This window comes from Dioscorea cayenensis, chromosome 6 (assembly GCF_009730915.1).
Source record: "Dioscorea cayenensis subsp. rotundata cultivar TDr96_F1 chromosome 6, TDr96_F1_v2_PseudoChromosome.rev07_lg8_w22 25.fasta, whole genome shotgun sequence".
Lineage (NCBI taxonomy): Eukaryota > Viridiplantae > Streptophyta > Magnoliopsida > Dioscoreales > Dioscoreaceae > Dioscorea > Dioscorea cayenensis.
The window spans coordinates 6289051-6308119 of NC_052476.1; the positions used below are offsets into that span (position 1 = coordinate 6289051).

The window sequence follows — 19069 nt, forward strand, 5'->3', positions numbered from 1 at the left end:
GGTTGTATGTCTTGCTATAAGGATTGCCTTGGTTTCTCATTGCATTAACCACAAAGTCAACTTGCTCAACGGATAAAGTAACACCAACGGCTATCGGGCAATCGGATGGGGCATGTCCTTCCTGCATCTATCACAATTCATTATGGCTAGCAATCTAGGAGAAGTTAGAATGTCTAACTTCTTACTTAATGCCTCGACTTGGGCCGCCAACAATATAACTGCATCGATCTCATGGAGTCCGGCTACTTTCTTCCTTTCCCTTGCATTCCATTAGTAGCTATCATGGCCATTTCTTCTACTAATTATCGGACTTCATCCGGGGTCTTATTCCCCATTGTACCTCCTGTGGCGGCATCTAGAAATTATCTTGTACTTGGATTTAACCCGTTGTAAAAGGTCTGAATGATCATCCATTCGGGGAATCCATACTGTGGGCACTTTCGCAACAGATCCTTGAGTCATTCTCATATCTCAAACAAGGACTCGAGCTCCATCTGAACAAAAGATGATATCTCATTGCCAAGCTTTGCCGATTTGCCCGGAGAAAAGTACGTTGCAATAAAAGCTTTGACTATTTCATTCCATGTCGTGATGGATGCTTGTGGTAAAGAATGTAATGACTGCTTAGCTCTTCCTTTTAGAGAGAATGGGAAAGCCCTCAATCTAATAGCATCATTCGTAACACCGTTGATCTTCAGCATGTCACAAACTTCCAAGAAGTTCTTAATGTGACTGTTTGGATCCTCATCGGCCAAACCATTGAACTGCGTATGCTACTTTATCATCTGGATGAATGCTGGCTTCAGTTTGAAGTTCGAGCTATAATCGGGGATCGCACAATGCTAGATTGTGTCCCCAGTACTGACGGTCTAGCGTAATCAGAGAGTGTTCTCTTTTGTTAATTCTATTACGCCATGTTGTCAGATCCTTCAACTTCCACTTCAGCTAGATTCGGCGGTTCTTGCACAGGTTCTTTACCCCTTTTTCTGAGTGTACATTCAAGTTCAGGATCACCTTCAATTAGTATCTAAGGGTTCTCTCAGGTCATAATCTGGAGTTGTACCAAAAGAAAGAAAACAAAATTAAAACGGTGATAGGATAAGAAGATATGAAAGAGAATGAATAAATAACAAAGACAGCAAACTGCAAAGTATCTCTAAACGCCTACTCCCCGGTAACGGCACCAAAAACTTGACAATGCCCCTTGCCTGTGACCCGTAAGTGCACGGGTTTGTCGAGTAATTAATAACAGGTGAGTGGGGTATCGTATCCACAGGGAGTAGGGAGTAAACATACTTAAATTGCTACTTAACCACGTGAAAGTGAACAATGATAGTGTTGATAAAATGAAATGAAAACAAAGATAAAAAGAAACAAGAATGAAAGGCAAAACTAAGTGAAAGGTAAGGCAATCGATATAAGTGGGGTACTCGGGCAATGCTCCACCTAGGATTAATGTTTCAAGTGCAAGACCAACTATTATACTTCCTAATCAATGCTCAATGAGTCATGGAAATCCTTAAGCACATGGTCCCAAATCTAAGGTCAACCATAACTAACTCTACACTATGTCCTGGTGAAGAAATCACTCAATTTCAATACCTCACACTGTGTAAAGTTGCATGGAGTTCTAGAGAATCCAAGTGATAAACCCTCTTCCTATGTATAGACCTAAAAGTTTGGTCCAGGCGAAAGGCCCTTAGTCACATCTAAGGCCCCAACACTAGAGTCCCTTCAACGCTTCACTCTGTTGCTCGCGAAACTAAGCCCTAGCGGAGTTCATCCTTTACAACTTCACTCTATTGTGACCGCCAAGAAGTCAAGTAAATGGAGGTAGAATAAATCACACCGGAGGGGAAAGGGGACGGTCCGCTACCTCTCGACTCACCCTCTCAACCCTCTCCAATCAAGCAGTGTCTAATGCTCATAGTGTGTCACTCATCTACAATGGTTACCAAGATAGACTCTCAACCCTAGTGTCACTCTAGGGGAGAAATCATTCCACAAGCACTCAAGATTGGAACTCAATTGAAACATCAATTAAGGAAAGCATAATAAAATATCAATGAGACAATAACATCCTAGGGTTTACAAAATCTAAGTACCAACTAGGGGATTTAGCTCTCCATGGAGCACAATACAATCAATAATCAAATCAAAAGTAAAAACAAGTGTTCCATAAGAAAATCCGCTCGGTAGTTGTGTCAATGGTCTTGTGGGGTAGCCAAGTCTTCTCCAAAGGTCTCCTTGTCTGGCCTGGGGCACACATCGCCGGATCTATACTGACGAAAGCTCCCCTAATAGCCTTTTTCCAAGTGAATCGCGGTATCGAATCCCTCAAGCCACTCCAGAGACTTGCCAAAAGCCTCTCCAAACCCTAGCCGACGGCTTTCCAAACGATGGAGAAAAATGGAAGAGAAGAGTGAAAAATGATCCCAAAAATCGGGGCTGAATCACAGCTTAAATAGGGCTGGAATCAGGCATCCACACGCCCCTGTAGATCTACCACATGGGCCTGTGGAATTTCCACACGGGCGTGGGGAATTTCCACACGCCAATGTGGATTCTCTGGAAATCTTGTCTTCGGCTGGCTGTGAACAGTAACTGCTACAGTGCGTGCTGCAATGTTTCGCTACAATAACCTGCTACAATACTCTTCCAAAACACTCCCAGTTCCACACTTTTCATCGAGTAACATAAATGGGCACACGTTTATGCCGTAGATCACAACTCTTTTTTAATCAAAGGCTTCGTTGGTGAAGATCTTGTTATCAATGCACAAGTCGGGATACGCAAATGTGACTGCCTTTTTCCCCCTCCAACTCATTATAATGACTTGAATTCATGGAGGTTGGCACACATTCACGAATCCTGGAGTCCTACTTGTGTCTTCGCATTTGTTCCTTCTAAGATTCCACCAAATAATGCGTTTATGATCTACTTTTGGTTTTTTTCTCAATACTTAGCTTCACAACCCTACATGCGCAAAAGAACACAAATACACATGTATTAGCGCTTAAACCTGTTAAAAGTAATGCTCATCATAAGAAAAGAATACTTTGTATTCTTATCACACAAGCACTTACCATGGAGTAAGTTCCAATTTCTCCTTAAGGGTGTTGGAAGAGCATAGGTTATCAAGTAATACCTCACACGAGTATGTAAGAATTATATTCCATAGGGCTAAGGATTTACTATTACTCACTCATCGCTTAATATCTAACCTAATAATGTATATGTGATTTTGAGTCTAAACTAAAATAAGAAAATTAGAACTGATGAGTGCATATTATATACATAATTTAAATACATTTTGCATGGCTTTGTTTGTATTCTTGAATGTTTTTCTATATTTTAGTGATAGTTTGGATATTTTGTGTGTTAATTAGCAGGAAGACAGGTTTCAGGATAAAAGAAGGAGAATACAAGTGAATCAGACTTGGACAAGGTGGAAAAGAGCACTCTAGAGAAAAGCACAGGTGTGCTTTAGTTGTGCTCAAGCTATATACCTCACATGAGCTGAGAATTCGCAGTTTACTTGGCAAGACAACCTCTCTACTCCTTGTATGGTCATGTAGAATGAAGCATGGCCATATTCATACTTGTGTAGTTTATAATTTTTGAGGAACTAAGTATGTATAGGCAATCTGCTCCTTACACAGTTGTGCGTATGAAAGTTTAACCATGCCTCAGGCGGTGCTTCAACCATGAAAATCTCAGCAGATGGATTTTTCATATAATTCAAGCCCTGAAGTTTGACAATAAAGTACAAGGCCTCAAGCACGCCTCCAAGCATGACCCTGCATAGGTCGTGCATATTTAAACCAGTAAGTTAGAGTATTAAAGGGACTTTTTGTTGGAAAAGTAAGGAGACTGATAACTGCTTGTGTATAAGTAATACGAGGTATTATTTTTCCTACATTGAGCAAAAGTAGATTCTGGATGTGATTATTGATGAAGTTTATTGGATTGAACAAATGTCAAGACACAAGTCATGCTCAAAGACATGTGGGTGTGTGCCAACCTCCATTGTACTCAAGCAAACACACAAAGTGGAGGGGCACAAAGGCAGTCACACTCATGTGTTCCGACTTGTGAAATACTAGCAAGAGCTTTATCAATGTGGTTTCATTGAAGACACGATGCGATCTACCGCATGGATGTGTGCCCATTCATGTGGCCTCGATGAAAAAAGTGTAATCTGGAGCATTTTAGGTGAAAAAATAGAGTTCTAGAAATCCACTCGGCCGTGTGGAAATTCTACAAGCCCGTGTGGATGCCCGATTCTAGCCCCTATAAATACCGCATTTGGGAGACTTTTTGGGGGATCTTTTTCCCATCTTTCATCCATCTTAGGAGGCGCTCGCGGCTAGGGTTTGGAGAGGCCTTTGCTACGTTTTTGGAGAGGTTCTATGGCCTTCAACATCGAGTTCCTTAAAGGAGAACTATTGGGTGAAGCTTTCGTCGACATCGATTAGACGAGGTGTGCCTAGGTTTGGCAAGGGAACCTTTGGAGAAGATGAGGCGGCTCCACAAGACCATCGATATGGATTACAAGGGGGTTTTATCTATGGATAGCATACTTTTACATTCGATTTCTTGTTGATTGTGTATTGCTCCATGGAGAGCTAAACCCCTAGTGGGTGCTTAGACTTGTAAACCCTAGGATGATTTTATTTCATTAATTCTTATTTTGTTTCTTTGATTGATGTTTTAATTGAGTTTCAACCTTGAATACTTGTTGTATTGATTTTCCCTTAGAGTGACACTAAGGTTGAGAATCTATCTTATTAATCCTTGCCGATGAGTGACACTCTATTAGGATTAGACAAAGTAAGGTTGGAGAGGGTCGAGAGGGTGAGTAAAGAGGTTGCAAAATGCCCCATTTCTCTTCCAATGTGATTTATCCTACCTCCATATTCTAAGAGTTCTTTGCGGTCATGATAGAGTGAAGTGCTAAGAGACAAACTCCACTGGGGCTTAGCTGCGCAAGCAACAAAGTGAAGTGTTTAAATAATCCTTAGTGCTGGGGCTTAATTGTGACTAGGGGTCTTTCACCTTGACCAAAGGGTTAGATCTATATTAGAAAATAGGACCACTTAGAGTTCTTAAAACTTCATACAACCTCGCACAGTGTGAGGTGTTGAGAGCATGCCTTTCCGCCGGGGCATAGTATAGGGTTAGTCATGGTTGACCTTAGGTTTTGGACCGTGTGTTTTTGGATATCCACGACTTATTAAAATTCAGTTATGAGGCATAATAATTAGTCTTGCTCTTGAAACAATAGTCCTGGGTTAGCAATGTCTGGGTACCCCATCATTTTATCTATCGATCCCCTTATCCCTATTGCGCTTTCCTTTCTTCTCTTTACTTTTATTTGCATTGATATTGTTCACTCACTCACAACTTGGTTTTCACTATAGTTAGATAGCAATACTAGTGTTTTTGAGTACTATTCCCTGTGGATATGACTATCTACTCACCGGGGTACTTTATTACTTCGACAACCCGTGCACTTGTGGTACACACACGCAAGGGGTGTGTTAGAGACAACTATGGGTTGAAAGGGAGAGTCGAAGAACATTAATCAGGGAGATATTCAAGCTTTATTTGAGGTTTAGACGCGAATATGTGATGAATCGGACATCTTCATCCTTGGATTCCATTACAACCAATGAGCTTGGGGGAGCTTTTATTATCGTTTCCTTCTTGTTTTTTAATTTTGGTTTGTATTTTGTTAGTACTAAACATGAGAGGCTAAACGTTCATTTGGTGCCTCTGGCCATAAACATCAAGAACTTTTGTATTTGATTCCTTCTTTGATATATTGGTTATGAATATTTTTCTTAATATTGTATATTGGTTCATGCTTGCAATTATATTTTGCAAAAGCTTTAATTACATATATGATTGGTGTGATGATGATTGAGAACTTGATAAACGGCTAAATGTATGTATTTTATACATATTTGTTGCCCATGATTTGTGTATTTTCTTGATGAATAGATGCCCCTTTATGGTTTAATTGGTTTCTTTCATGTTACAAGCATAAAAGAAGCCTAGATGAGCTCGACAATGCGATTCAAGAAGAAATCGACACCAGAAATGGCATTTTAGAGCCCTGACACTATAGTAGCTCTGTAGCATCTTGTAGCATGAAGATTTGAAGAAAAATTGACAATGCCCTTTTGCGTGTGTACCACAAATGGACGAGTTTGTCGAAGTAATAATACTCTTGTGAGTGGGTAGTCATATCCACAGGGAATAGTGATTAGAAACATAAAAATTGCTATTTAACAAGAATAAAGATGAATAGATAGTGGTGCGAAAAAAATTAATGAAAATAGAAATAAGGAAAGAAGAAGGAAGAAGAGATGCTATAAAGATGAAGGGGAAAGGCAATCAATAGAAAGTGGGGCACCCGGACATTGCTCCTCCTAGGATAATTACTTCAAATGCAAAACCAACTATTATGTCTCCTAACTGATGCTTAATGAGTCATGGAAATCCTAAAATACATGGTCACAAACCTAAGGTCAACTTGACTAACCCTATACTATGCCCGGTGGAGAAATCACTTAGTCTCAACACCTCACATTGTGTAAAGTCGCATAAAACTCTGGGGACTCCAAGTGATAAACTCTATTCCTAGTCACAATTAAACCCCAGCACTAAGGATTACTTCAACGCCTCACTCTGTTGCTTGTGCAACTAAGCCCCAGCGGAGTTTCTTTTTTAGCACTTCACTCTATTGTGACAACAAAGAACTCTTAGAATATGGAGGTAGGATAAATAACACCAAAGAGGAAAGGAGACGTTCCGCTACCTTTCAACTCACCCTCTCGACCCTCTCTAATCTTGCTTTATCCAACCCGCATGGTGTGTCACACACTCACAAGGATTACCAATGTAGGCTCTCAACCTTAGTGTCACTCTAAGGGAAAAACCCATTCAACAAGCATTCAAGATTGGAACTCAATTAAAGACATCAATTAAAGAAACATAATAAAAAGGTCAAAGAAACAATATCATCCTAAGCTTTATAAGTCCAAGTACCCAATAGGGGTTTAACTCTCCATGGAGCAAGATACAATCAAAAATGAATTCGAAAGTAAAAGCATGCAATCCATAAGCAAAACCCCCTTGGTATTCGTGTTGATAGTCTTATGGAGTGGCTGTGTCTTTTCCAATGGTTCCCGCTTCAAGCCTAGGGCACACCTTACCAAATCGATGCCGATGAAAGCTCCCGCAATAACTCTCTTCCAAAGGAACGTGGTGTTTAAAGCTGTAGAACCACTCCAAAAGCCTTGCCAAAGCTGCTCTAAACCCTAGCCGCGAGTTCCTCCAAAGATGGTGAAGAGATGGCCAAAAGATGGGAAAAGGATCCCCTAAATCAGGCTGAAATCACGGATTTAAATAGGTTGGAATCCGGTATCCACACGGGCATGAGGAATTTCCACACGCCTGTGTGATTCTGCAGGAATTGATTTTCTGTGGCCTGTGAACAGTGACTGATACTACTTTGCTACAATAATTTTTACGGTACCTGCTATAGTACTCCACCAAAATACTCTCAAACCCACACTTTTCATCGAGGCCACATGAATGGGCACACATTCATGCGATAGATCATGTTATTTCATCGACAAAATCACATTTGATGACAATCTTTCTAGCTTTGCACAAGGCGTAACACATGAGTGTGACTGCCTTTGTGCCCCTCCATTTTGCATGTTCACTCGAGCCCAACGGAGGTTGGCACACACTCACGTGTCTTTGAGCACGACTTATCTCTTCACATTTATTCACTTTAAAATTTCATCAACAACATGCATTCATGACCTATTTTAGTTTTTTTCTTCCATACTTGTCTCCACAACCCTACATGCACAAAAGTAACACAAATACACATGTATGAGCGATAGAATCTGAGAAAAGTAATGCTCATTGTAAAAAAAGAATACTTTGTATTACTAATACACAAGCACTTATCAAACTCCCCCACGCTTAAGCTTTTTCTTGTCCTCAAGCAAAAATAAAACATTGAAGCATAGAAGAAGGAAATATTGAAGGTGTTTGGCCTTAGGTTCACCAAAACTATGCAAAAGAAGCATTCTACAAGTAAGGAAAATTTCAACACCAAATACAAAAAATCAACGCTCTAGCTAAAAACTCGAATAAGAAAGAACAACAAACCCGAAATCTAGTAAGTGTGTGTAAACTCACTCAATTCAACCCAACGTATACTTCTCAAAGTTCTAAGTATAAGGGATTTATTTATTTACAAAACAAAGAAAAAAGACGGTAGTAGCTTCGCACATCCTCTAAGGTAGCCCTTTCTAAGCGGCCGCTATGGTAGCTTTCACACTTTCGAGGTGGTAGCTCTTTCTACTAGGGTAGTAGCTTTCACTCATCCAATGAGATTGCTCTTTCTCTCATTAGGGCATAACTAGTATCCGATTTATGAGAGTAGGTTCATACTTCATTGGCGGTAGCTCTTTCCACCCCAAATGCACAACCAAAAAAAGTACATTTTTTTAAGCAAAAATTAACACAAGAAATAAACTAACTAGTCCTTTAAACTTCAAACTTGAGTTTCCAAAAAGGTTTAATGAGCGAGTAGTGTAACAAGTGTCAATCCGGCAAAAGTTCCCAAAAATTTAAGTAAAAAACTAGAGCAATGAGAACATTCAATGTTAAAAATTCTCCTAAACTTAAGAATACAACCATTACAACTAAGGTGAACCACCATTGGCTACGTGAGCATTTTCAGTCAAAACTTACTGAAAGAACATGTGTAATGTGAACTCCCCTCCCCACACACACACACACACACACACACTTAATATGTACATTGCCCTCAATGTACGCATGCAAGCACAATAAAATATAAAGCAATGAAAAACATATTTGGAAGTGGGCAATTGAAACAATATTCCCCTTAACTCCTAATGGTACGTTTGATGGAGCTATATTCATTGAGAGTTGAGTTCCAATGAGTTGTGGAGCACACACGGCCATGTGAAAATCACATTGACCGTGTCCATGACTATTCCTCAATTTCTATACTCACTAGACCATCTGCACGTATACACAAGGGGTTCAGTGAAGCACAACAAAAACAAAATCAAACTCGAGTATATAAAGATAAAGCAATGAAATATAACTCGAGACAATGGAAATAAACTCAGAAGTAAAATCCTTTCTGAGTGATACAAGTCAAAACTGAATGCAAAATTAAAATACAAAACATAAATGCAAAGAAAATAAAGGATGCATTAAGCATTGGTGTTTGGTGCTATTTGCTCTGCTATCTGGAGATGATGCTGTAACCGGTGGATCGATTGGTGCTGGTGGTGATGGTGGTGCCTGAGGGGCCCGGGGTCTCATCACGAACAGGATTTCGCGTCTCACTCGAGAATCTGTTGTAAGATGTCGAGACGCGCTATAACCACCATGCGGTTCTCGGCCTATAGCGCATGACCCTTAGCTAGGTCACTCTGTTGCACCCCCACAGTACTCTCGAGCCTCTCAAAATAATCATGGGCTTGAGTTGGAGAGAAGACGCGCACTGGAGGTGGCTCATGTGCTGTGGAAGCGTGCCTCTGTCTCTATCTGTACCTGCTGGGGTTCCTACACTGGCTGAGATCCCCTTGCTGCATCGCTCTCGGCCTCTGCTGTCTCTGATGAGTCTCATTGTCTCTAGGCTGAGGGAGAGGATACTATAATCTTCTCGGTCACCTGAATGGTATTCAAAAGACCCATACCCATGATGAGCCTAGTGATGTAGGGGCCTGAGAAAATAACTCCTATCCTGGCATACTACCACTGATGCCTCAGATACACTGCTAGTATGTGGCCAAGATGGATTGGCTAGCTCTGTACCATTGAATACAGATATAATAACTCTTGCTGGCTGAGGACCCCTTTGCTGTCGCCCCATCCATTCACCGACCTACTCAGAACGGCGTGCAAGTAACAGTATGCAGGTCGAGAAAGGCACGTGGCCTTGGACACCCCCGGCTCGTACTGGCACTGACCACATAACGCCCTCTAAGGTGTCAGACTACCAAGATAATCTGCAGGAAGCTGATCGTACTCCTGTGGTAGTAAAATCTTCATCGTATAATCCCAACCATATCGAAAACTATGTGACGCTCATGCTATAATGATGCCCAAATGCTCTAAACTGTATGGTGTCAATACTGTCAAATCCCAAATATGGTCGGTCGAACTTGAATAATGAGATCACCTCGAGTGTCAGCAAACGAATGGCAGCCTCACGAATAGATAACAATCTGCGCTAACTGCCTACAGTAAGAAGCTTCTCAACCTCATCAGCCATGTCGTCGGCAAGCTGAATCTCTCTCAAAGTATCTTCGTCTGGGAAATGTGTCTGACCAAACTTCAGCTTCACCAATCTCTCAAAACGAGCCTGGTGCTCGGGAATCGCGAACTCCAAATGCTCTAGCTTTGGTGAGGACTCTAAAGGACGCTTGCTGACCTGTTTCTTTCGATCTGGGGCCATATCTGCAATATTTAAAAAGAAATTAATCAAATTTACTAAAGAAATCAACACTGCAGAAATCCACAAGGTCGTGTGGAAATTCCACATGCTAGTGTAGATCTATGGGGGATGAAAACCGCACGCCACTATGCCAAAATCCACAAAATACATCACAAATTCACTCTAAAGTCCTTCTAAAACATGCATCCATCATTTTCACATGAAAATGAAGCAACAATCACCTGTTTAATTGTAATAAATCAAGATTAGCGAAGGAAAGAGGAAATGAGGGTTTATCGACAAGATGAAGATGAAAAACTTGAAAACGGCCGAAAAACTCAAGTGAAATCCTTTGAAAATGATGGCGAGGAGTTGGGAGAGTGCAAGGATGTCTTCTCTGAGTGTTTGGGAGTGTGAAAATGAAAAGGTAAGCAAGATTTACAAAGAAAAATCACGGCCTTTTGAGTTCTATACATCCACACGGGCGTGTGGAAATTACCCACGCCCGTGTGCCTCCATAGGGGAGCATCATAGGAGCAGACACATGCCCCTGTGTGCTCTCAAGATAGCACATTTTTCCTCTGAACTTACCCATATGGGCATGTGGAAATTCCCCACGTCCGTGTGCTCGACCCACAAGGGCACCCACATGCCCCTGTGGCTTCTTTGTCCATCTTAGAAATTTCTCTAAGTGTTTCACACGCCAGTGTGGAAATTCCACATGGCCGTGTATCTTCACAAGGACCACTCACAGGGGCACTCACACGCCCCTGTGTCTTCTCGAGATGGATGAGAACTCTCTGGAGAGTTTCACACGGGCGTGTGGAAATTACCCACGCCCGTGTGTAATTCACAAGGTCATCCACAGGGGCAGACACATGCCCTTGTGTCTTCTCAGGATAGAGTTTTGAACTCTGCAAAGAAACACACGTCTGTGTGGAAATTACCCACGGGTGTGTGACCACCACAAGGTCATTCACAGGGAATTCACATGCTCTTGTGTCTTCTCAGGATAGAGAAGTTGAGCTCTAAACATAAACACACGCCAGTGTGGAAATTTCAAACGGCCGTGTATCTTCTTTGGATGACTTAAAAAGAAATTACAGACTCTACAGAAAATTTTTGCACACTTATACACATACAGAGCCTGCATTTGCTGTACAAAATTAACCAAAGAATCATGAAAAACTCGCTCAAACAACTAAGAACTTTGCAAATCACAGTTAAGCACATAAAAACACCAATGATCTATGAGAAAATCACAACAAAAGCATATAAAAGATTAAGACACCAACACTCAAGATCTTATTCATGTAAGCACTAAACTAAAACTTAGAAAACAATAAAGACTTGGGTTGCCTCCCAAGAAGCACTTGTTTAGCGTTACTAAGCTTGACGTACCTCTTCTTACCTCACAGGGGCTCATAGATGAAGGTTTCCCTCTTACCCATAACTTAAAAGCATGATGAACATAATCTTTTGCAGGTAGAGGAAGAGTTATCGAGTTTGTTACCGCACAAGGGTTCGTCACCCTTACTCCGTTCATGGAAATCCCTATTAACCTTGGGTCATTTCTTGTGACGTCTCATTGCACACTTCATCTTTTGGATCATCTTCTTCATGATCCCCAGTGTAGGTTGCACCTTGTCCTCTAGACCAAGTGTCATGATAACTTCATTCTCCACCTCTTGGTCTAGCAACCTCTCGTATGTGTCCGGACACATCATTTTCTACACATATTCATCTATTAGTTTATCGGTAGTGTGAAAGAAGTAGAGAGTATCATCAAAGTCTAGAGAATGTCTCATGGCTTCAGCGAGGCGATATGTAAGCTTGTAATCCCCAACTCGTAAAGTCAACTCCCTGCCATCCATGTCGATAAGAGCTTTGGAAGTACGCAAGAACGGCCTCCCAAGTATCAATGGGACATTAACATCCTAATCAACATCCAACACTACAAAATCCACAGGATATATGTACTTGTCAACCTCCACAAGTGCATCTTCAGTGATGCCCTCGGATGTCTAATCGTTTGGTCCGCCAATTAAAGTGTCATTCGAGTTGGCCTAGGCTCTCCCAAGCTTAGCTTTTGAAAGAACGAGTAAGGTATGATATTGATGCTAGCCCCTGAATCTGCCAATATTTCTATTCACCCAAATTACCAATGTTGCACAGAATGATGAAGCTTCCGGGGTCTTTCTTCTTGTTGGGTATATTCTTTTGCAACACTGCCAAATATGAAGCATCGAAGATCACAGATGCACTCTCCTCCAACTTCCTCTTGTTGGTCAAGAGGTCCTTGAGAAACTTGTATAGTAATTCATTTGAGATAACGCCGCTACAAATGGAATAATGATATGCAACTTCTTAAATAGACCCAAGAACTTCTTCTATTGCTCATCAGTTTGGTCGTTCTTTAATCTTGAAGGATAAGGGATTCTTGGCTTGTAAGGTGGGGGTACCACCTCCTTCTCTTTAGTTCTCTCCTCAACCTCCACAACCTCGGGTACTTCAACATTGGTCTTCTTACTCAGAAGCCTACCCTTAACCTCTCGACCACTTCTCAAAGTGATTGCCTTCACATGTTTTCCTGAATTCGGTTCGGTGTTACTAGGCAAGCTTCTTGAGATCTCTCAATAACAACTTTGCAATTTTCCCCACTTGATTCTCCAAATTGTGCAATGAAGCGGTGTGGTTGCGAAGTGTAGCTTTGAAGGACTAAAACCTTGTATCCGATGATTGGATGAACTTGGCCAAAGCTTTCTCTAGATCGGTCATCCGGGTTTCCAAACTTGAAACTTGATTATCCATGTTCGTGGCTTGTTATTGTTGTTAGAAACCCAATGGTGCCATGGCCTTTTATTTCCCTTGACTATTCCATGAAAGATTCGGGTGACTCCTCCAACCCGGATTGTAGGTGTTGATATATGGATCACCTTGGCTTCTCATTGCGTTACCCACAAAATTCACTTGTTCTACCGAGGATGTACCACTAATAGAAATCGGGAAATCGGATGAAGCATGTCCTCTCCCACACCCAGTGCAACTAGTCAAGGCCTCTACTCTAGGAGATGTTAGAGTATCTAACTTCTTGCTCAATGACTCAACTTGGGCCGCCAATGAAGTAACTTCATCGATCTCATGAAAGTCCGGTTACCTTTTTCTATCTCTTGTGTTCCACTAATAATTGCTCATGGCTATTTCTTCAATGAGATGTCAGGCATCTTTAGGGGTCTTGCTTCCTAAGGTATCTCCTGCTGCAGCATCAAGTAACTGTCTTGTGCTCGGGTTCAACCCATTATAGAATGTTTGAATGATCATCCACTCGGGGAACCCATGTTAAGGACATTTCTGCAGGAGCTCCTTGAACCTATCCTATGTCTCAAAAAGAGACTCCAAATCCATTTGCACAAAGGAGGAAATTTCATTCCTGAGTTTCGCAGATTTTCAAGGAGGCAAATATCGGGCAAGAAAAGCTTCTACCATATCCTCCCAAGTAGTAATCGATGTTCTAGGTAATGAATGTAGCCACTACTTTGCTCTCACCTTCAAGGAAAATGGGAAGGCCCGCAATTTGATAGCATCATCCGTAACTCCATTAATCTTAAGCATGTCACACACTTCCAAGAAGTTCTCGATGTGGTTGTTCGGATCCTCATCGGTAAAACCATTATACTGTGCCGACTGCTATATCATCTGGATGAATGCTGGCTTTAGCTCAAAGTTCTAAGCTATAATTGGCAGACAATACTAGACTGTGTGCCCAAAATTGTGGGCCTGAAATAATCTAATAGTGTCCTCTGCTGTTCATTCTGTTCTACCATATTTTCTGACCCTTCACCTTCTATCTCAGCTTGATTTGACTGTTCTTGCACAGGTTCTTTTTCACTTTTACAAAGTGTTCGTTCAAATTTAGGATCTCCTTTAACCAATGTCGAAAAGTTCCCTCAGGTCATAACCTGGAGCTGCAACCAAAGAAAGAAAATCAAATCACAACGATGGAAGAATAAGAAAGTGTGAAATAGAATAAATGGTGAATAGCTAAAATAGCAAAGTGCAAAGTGTTTCTAAAATGCATATTCCCAGGCAACGGCGCCAAAAACTTGACAACACCCTTTTGCTTCGGTACACCAAGTGCACGGGTTTGTCAAAGTAATAATACCCTGGTGAGTGGGTAGTAGTATCCATAGGGAATAGTGATTAGAAACACAAAGATTACTATTTCACTAGAATAAAGATGAATCGATAGTGGTGTTAACAAAATCAATGAAAATAGAAATAAGGAAAGAAGAAGGAAGAAGAGATGCTATAAAGACGATGGGAAAGGCAATCAATAGAAAGTGGGGCACCCGGACATTGCTCCTTCTAGGACAATTTCTTCAAGTGCAAAAGCAACTATTATGTCTCCTAACTGATGCTTAATGAGTTGGTGGAAATCCTAAAATACATGGTTCCAAACCTAAGGTCAACCATGACTAACCCTACACTATATCCCCGACAGAGAAATCGCTCAGTCTAAACACCTCACACTGTGTAAAGTTGCATAAAGCTCTTGGGAATCGAAGTGATAAACCCTATTCTCTAACATAGATCTAACCCTTTGGTCCAAGTGAAAGACCCCTAGTCACAATTAAGCCCCAGACACTAAAGATTACTTCAATGCTTTACTTTGTTTCTTGCGCAACTAAGCTCCAGCAGAGTTCCTCTCTTAGCACTTCACTCTATTGTGACCGAAAAGAACTCTTGGAATGTGGATGCAGGATAAATCACACTGGAGGGGAAAGGGGATGTTCCGCTACCTCTCGACTCACCCTCTCGACGCTCTCCAATCATGCTTTTTCCAACCCGCATGGTGTGTCACTCACTCACAAGGATTACTAATGTAGGCTCTCTACCCTAGTGTCATTTTAAGGGAAAAACCCATTCAACAAACATTCAAGATTGGAACTCAATTAAAGACATCAATTAAAAAACATAATAGAAAGATCAAAGAAACAATATTATCTTAACATTTACAAGTCCAAGTACCCACTAGGGGTTTAGCTCTCCATGGAGCAAGATACAATCAATAATGAAATCGAAAGTAAAAGTACGCAATCCATAAGTAAAACCCCCTTGGTATTCGTGTCAATGGTCTAATGGAGTGGCTGCGTCTTCTCCAATGGTTCCCTCGTCAAGCCTAGGGCACACCTCACCGAATCGATGCCTATGAAAGATCCCCCAATAACTCTCTTCCGAAGGAATGTGGTGTTGAAAGCTGTAGAACAACTACAAAAGCCTTGCCAAAGCCCCTCTAAACCGTAGCTGTAGAACAACTACAAAAGCCTTGAAGATGGTGAAGAGATGGCCAAAAGATGGGATAAGGATCCCATAAGTCAGGCTGAAATTGTGGCTTTAAATAGGCTTGAATCGGGCATCCACGGACATAAGGAATTTCCACACGCTGGTGTGAATCTGCAGGAATTGATTTTCTGCGGCCTATGAATAGTCACTGCTACAGTAACTTTGCTACAATGATTTTCTATAGGACCCGTTACAGTAGCCTGCCAAAATACTCTCTAATCCATACTTTTCATCGAGGCTACATGAATGGATACACATTCATGCGATAGATCGCGTTGCTTCTTCAACAAAATCACATTTGATGACAATCTTGCTAGCTTTGCATAAATCGGAACATTTGAGTGTGACTGCCTTTGTGCCCCTCCACTTTGCATGTTCATTCGAGCCCAACAGAGGTTGGGACACACTCACGTGTCTTTGAGCATGACTTGTGTCTTCACATTTGTTCACTTTAATATTTCATCAACAACATGCATTCACGACCTATTTTGGCTTCTTTCTTCAATACTTGTCTCCACAACCCTACATGCCTTTGATCGATAAAATCTTAGAAAAACAATGCTCATTGTAAGAAAAGAATACTTTGTATTACTAATACACAAGCACTTATCAAAAATGCTAAGTCTGGAGTTCCTCACAGGTAACCTTATTGCCGTGAAGATAACCACAAGCCGATTGAAGAAGAAGTACTGTAGTCATTTTGAGAATCCTTACGGCCCATTTACTGACCGTAAGCCACACCTTAAGCCACACCAAGTTGGGGTTTTAAGTGACTTTTAGGGCATAATTTCAAAAGAGAAGAAGTTTATCTTGAGGGCTCATCATCACCCTCCTTGATCTGAACTAGAAGAGGGTAAGAGAGAGAATATCTGAGGTAGAAATCTATGGGAAGAGCGAGATTCAGCAAGATCCACTCCTTGAACCATATTTAGAGAAGGTTGAAGACACAAGGGAAGCTACCCCTTGAGTGGCGTCTTTGGAAGCTTTTCTACAAGGGATTCCAAGCGTCATTCGGCCTCCGATTTTTGATGGAGTTTGTGATGCTTTATTTAGTTATTTTCATGGACTTGATTATTGATGTGTTGTCCGTAAGTGTGTGGGTCACGAACCAGTAGTAAAGTGGTACACCGTAAGGGGTAGGGTTGTCGAACCTCAGAGAATAGACTTAAAGTATTAACTCTTTCGCCGATGTCTAGTTGAGCAAGAATTGGTTTGGTTAAAAGAAAAGAATTAAACAAACTAGGAAAGAACTGGTGGAGATGTCAGGTAATTTGGATTGAGATTTTAACAACAAGAGAGCAATGTCCCGAGTTGATTCCTTTGAGCAGAGCATGCTGACTTGGTTCTAAAGCTTACCATGTACATTCTAAGATTCAAGTGTGTGCTCAAAAGTAATGTTGCATCTATGGTTCTCACATACACCAAGTTTTGCCAAAATAATTGTGCATATCAAACACATCAAGTTTTGTAATCACACAAGGTAACTAAAACTATAGTAATCCATACACAAAGTTATATCAAAGCAATTGCGCACATCAAACGCATTGAGTTACTCAACACAAGATTTAACAGATGAAGCAAAATAACTCCGTAAATATTAAATAAAAGTAGTCAAATCATACAAAGCATCATAGTTCACATCTCGAGGCACCACGGATGGTTAGCCCCTCATTGATGGGTACAACAAGGAAGATAAAGAGAAAGAACCAAAGGAAGTAGACATAGCTCCCTTTTTCACAAGATAAATCTTCCTAGCTGAGCTCCGATATGCTAACCCCACTTCCCTTGTGCCTCTAACTCGTCCTTGATCCACTTAGAATGTTTGGTGAAGCCTGATCTTCGCTCTCCTCAAAGTCCTCTCGGTGCAGAAGAGAATCTCCGAACCAAGATGAGAGTGAAACCCAAAAATCTAGAGTTATAAGGGCAATTTCGGACTTGATACAGGCTAAGCACTATCATGATTAGACCATGTTTCCTCTGTTGGGCTTTTGAGTGAATCGGTTAAGCTTTCACCTAGATTTTTAAGTGGTAGGTAGCACGATCTTGCTTGGACCATGTTTTACTTGAGCATGATCATGCTAGGAGCAAGGAAAATAATATGTTCTCCATAAGTGCACGGGTCTCACACAAGTAGTGAAGTAGTACCCGTGAGGGGTAGGGTTGTCGAACCACAGGGACTTTACTCAAAGTACTAATTTATCTTCTAATGTCAAACCGGATCACAAATTTAGTGTAAAGATGATAACCAATAATCTTAATGGAGTGAAGGATGACAGGTAAAAGCTGAAACTGAACAAGTGAGAGACATAGAGATAGAGCAGGTGGAATTATTAGGTAGATTAGGATCTAATATTTCAACAACAAGAGAGCAATGCCCCAGGATGATTCTTATGAGATATCGTATGCCGACTGACCTCTAATGTCTACCAGGTACATTCTATGGTTCTTGTGTGTTCTCTAAAGCAATGTTGCATCTAAGGTTCTCAAATACATCAAGTTTTGCTAAGGTAACTGTGGTTTCATACACATCGAGTTTTGCAATGACACAAGGCAATTACAACTATGGCAATCCCACACCAAGTTTTACCTTAGCAACTATGCAAATCAAATACATCAAGTTATGCAAACAAAAAGTTAAATACAAGAAACCAAAAGAACTCCATAGATCATTAGAAGAAAGCATCCAAAATCATACAAAGCATCAAAGTTCAACTCGGACAATGCTCCCCCTAGAACTAATGTTTCAAGTGCAAGACCAACTATTATGTCTCCTAATTGATGCTTACTGAGTTATGGACATCCTTGAATACACGGTCCCAAACCTAAGGTCAACCGTGACTAACTCTATACTATTCCCCGGTGGAGAAATTAAATAGTCTCAACACCTCACACTATGTAAAAGTTGTAAGACGCTCTAAGGATTCCAGGTGATAAACCCTATTCCTATGTGTAGATCTAACCCTTTGGTCCAGGCGAAAGATCCCTAGTCACAATTAAGCCCCAGTTGCTAAAGTTACTTCAATGCTTCACTCTGTTGCTCGTGCAACTAAGCCCCAGCAGAGTTCATCCCTTAGCCCTTCACTCTACTATGACCGCAAAGAACTCTTAGAATGTGGAGGTAGGATAAATCACATCGGAAGGGAAAGGGGATGCTCTGCTACCTCTCGACCCTCTCCAACCTTACTTTGTCTAACCCTCATGGTGTGTCACTCATCCACA

At 41.1% G+C, this 19069-nt stretch overlaps 2 non-coding genes across 2 annotated transcripts; both read left to right on the plus strand.

Moving 5' to 3' along the window:
* The first annotated feature begins 420 nt into the window (after positions 1-420).
* Positions 421-527, plus strand: LOC120264167. Its single transcript, XR_005537339.1, has one exon. It is a non-coding gene; the product is annotated as a small nucleolar RNA R71 (small nucleolar RNA).
* Positions 528-13838: 13311 nt separating this feature from the next.
* Positions 13839-13945, plus strand: LOC120264160. The gene has a single exon (XR_005537332.1). It is a non-coding gene; the product is annotated as a small nucleolar RNA R71 (small nucleolar RNA).
* The last annotated feature ends 5124 nt before the right edge of the window (positions 13946-19069 follow it).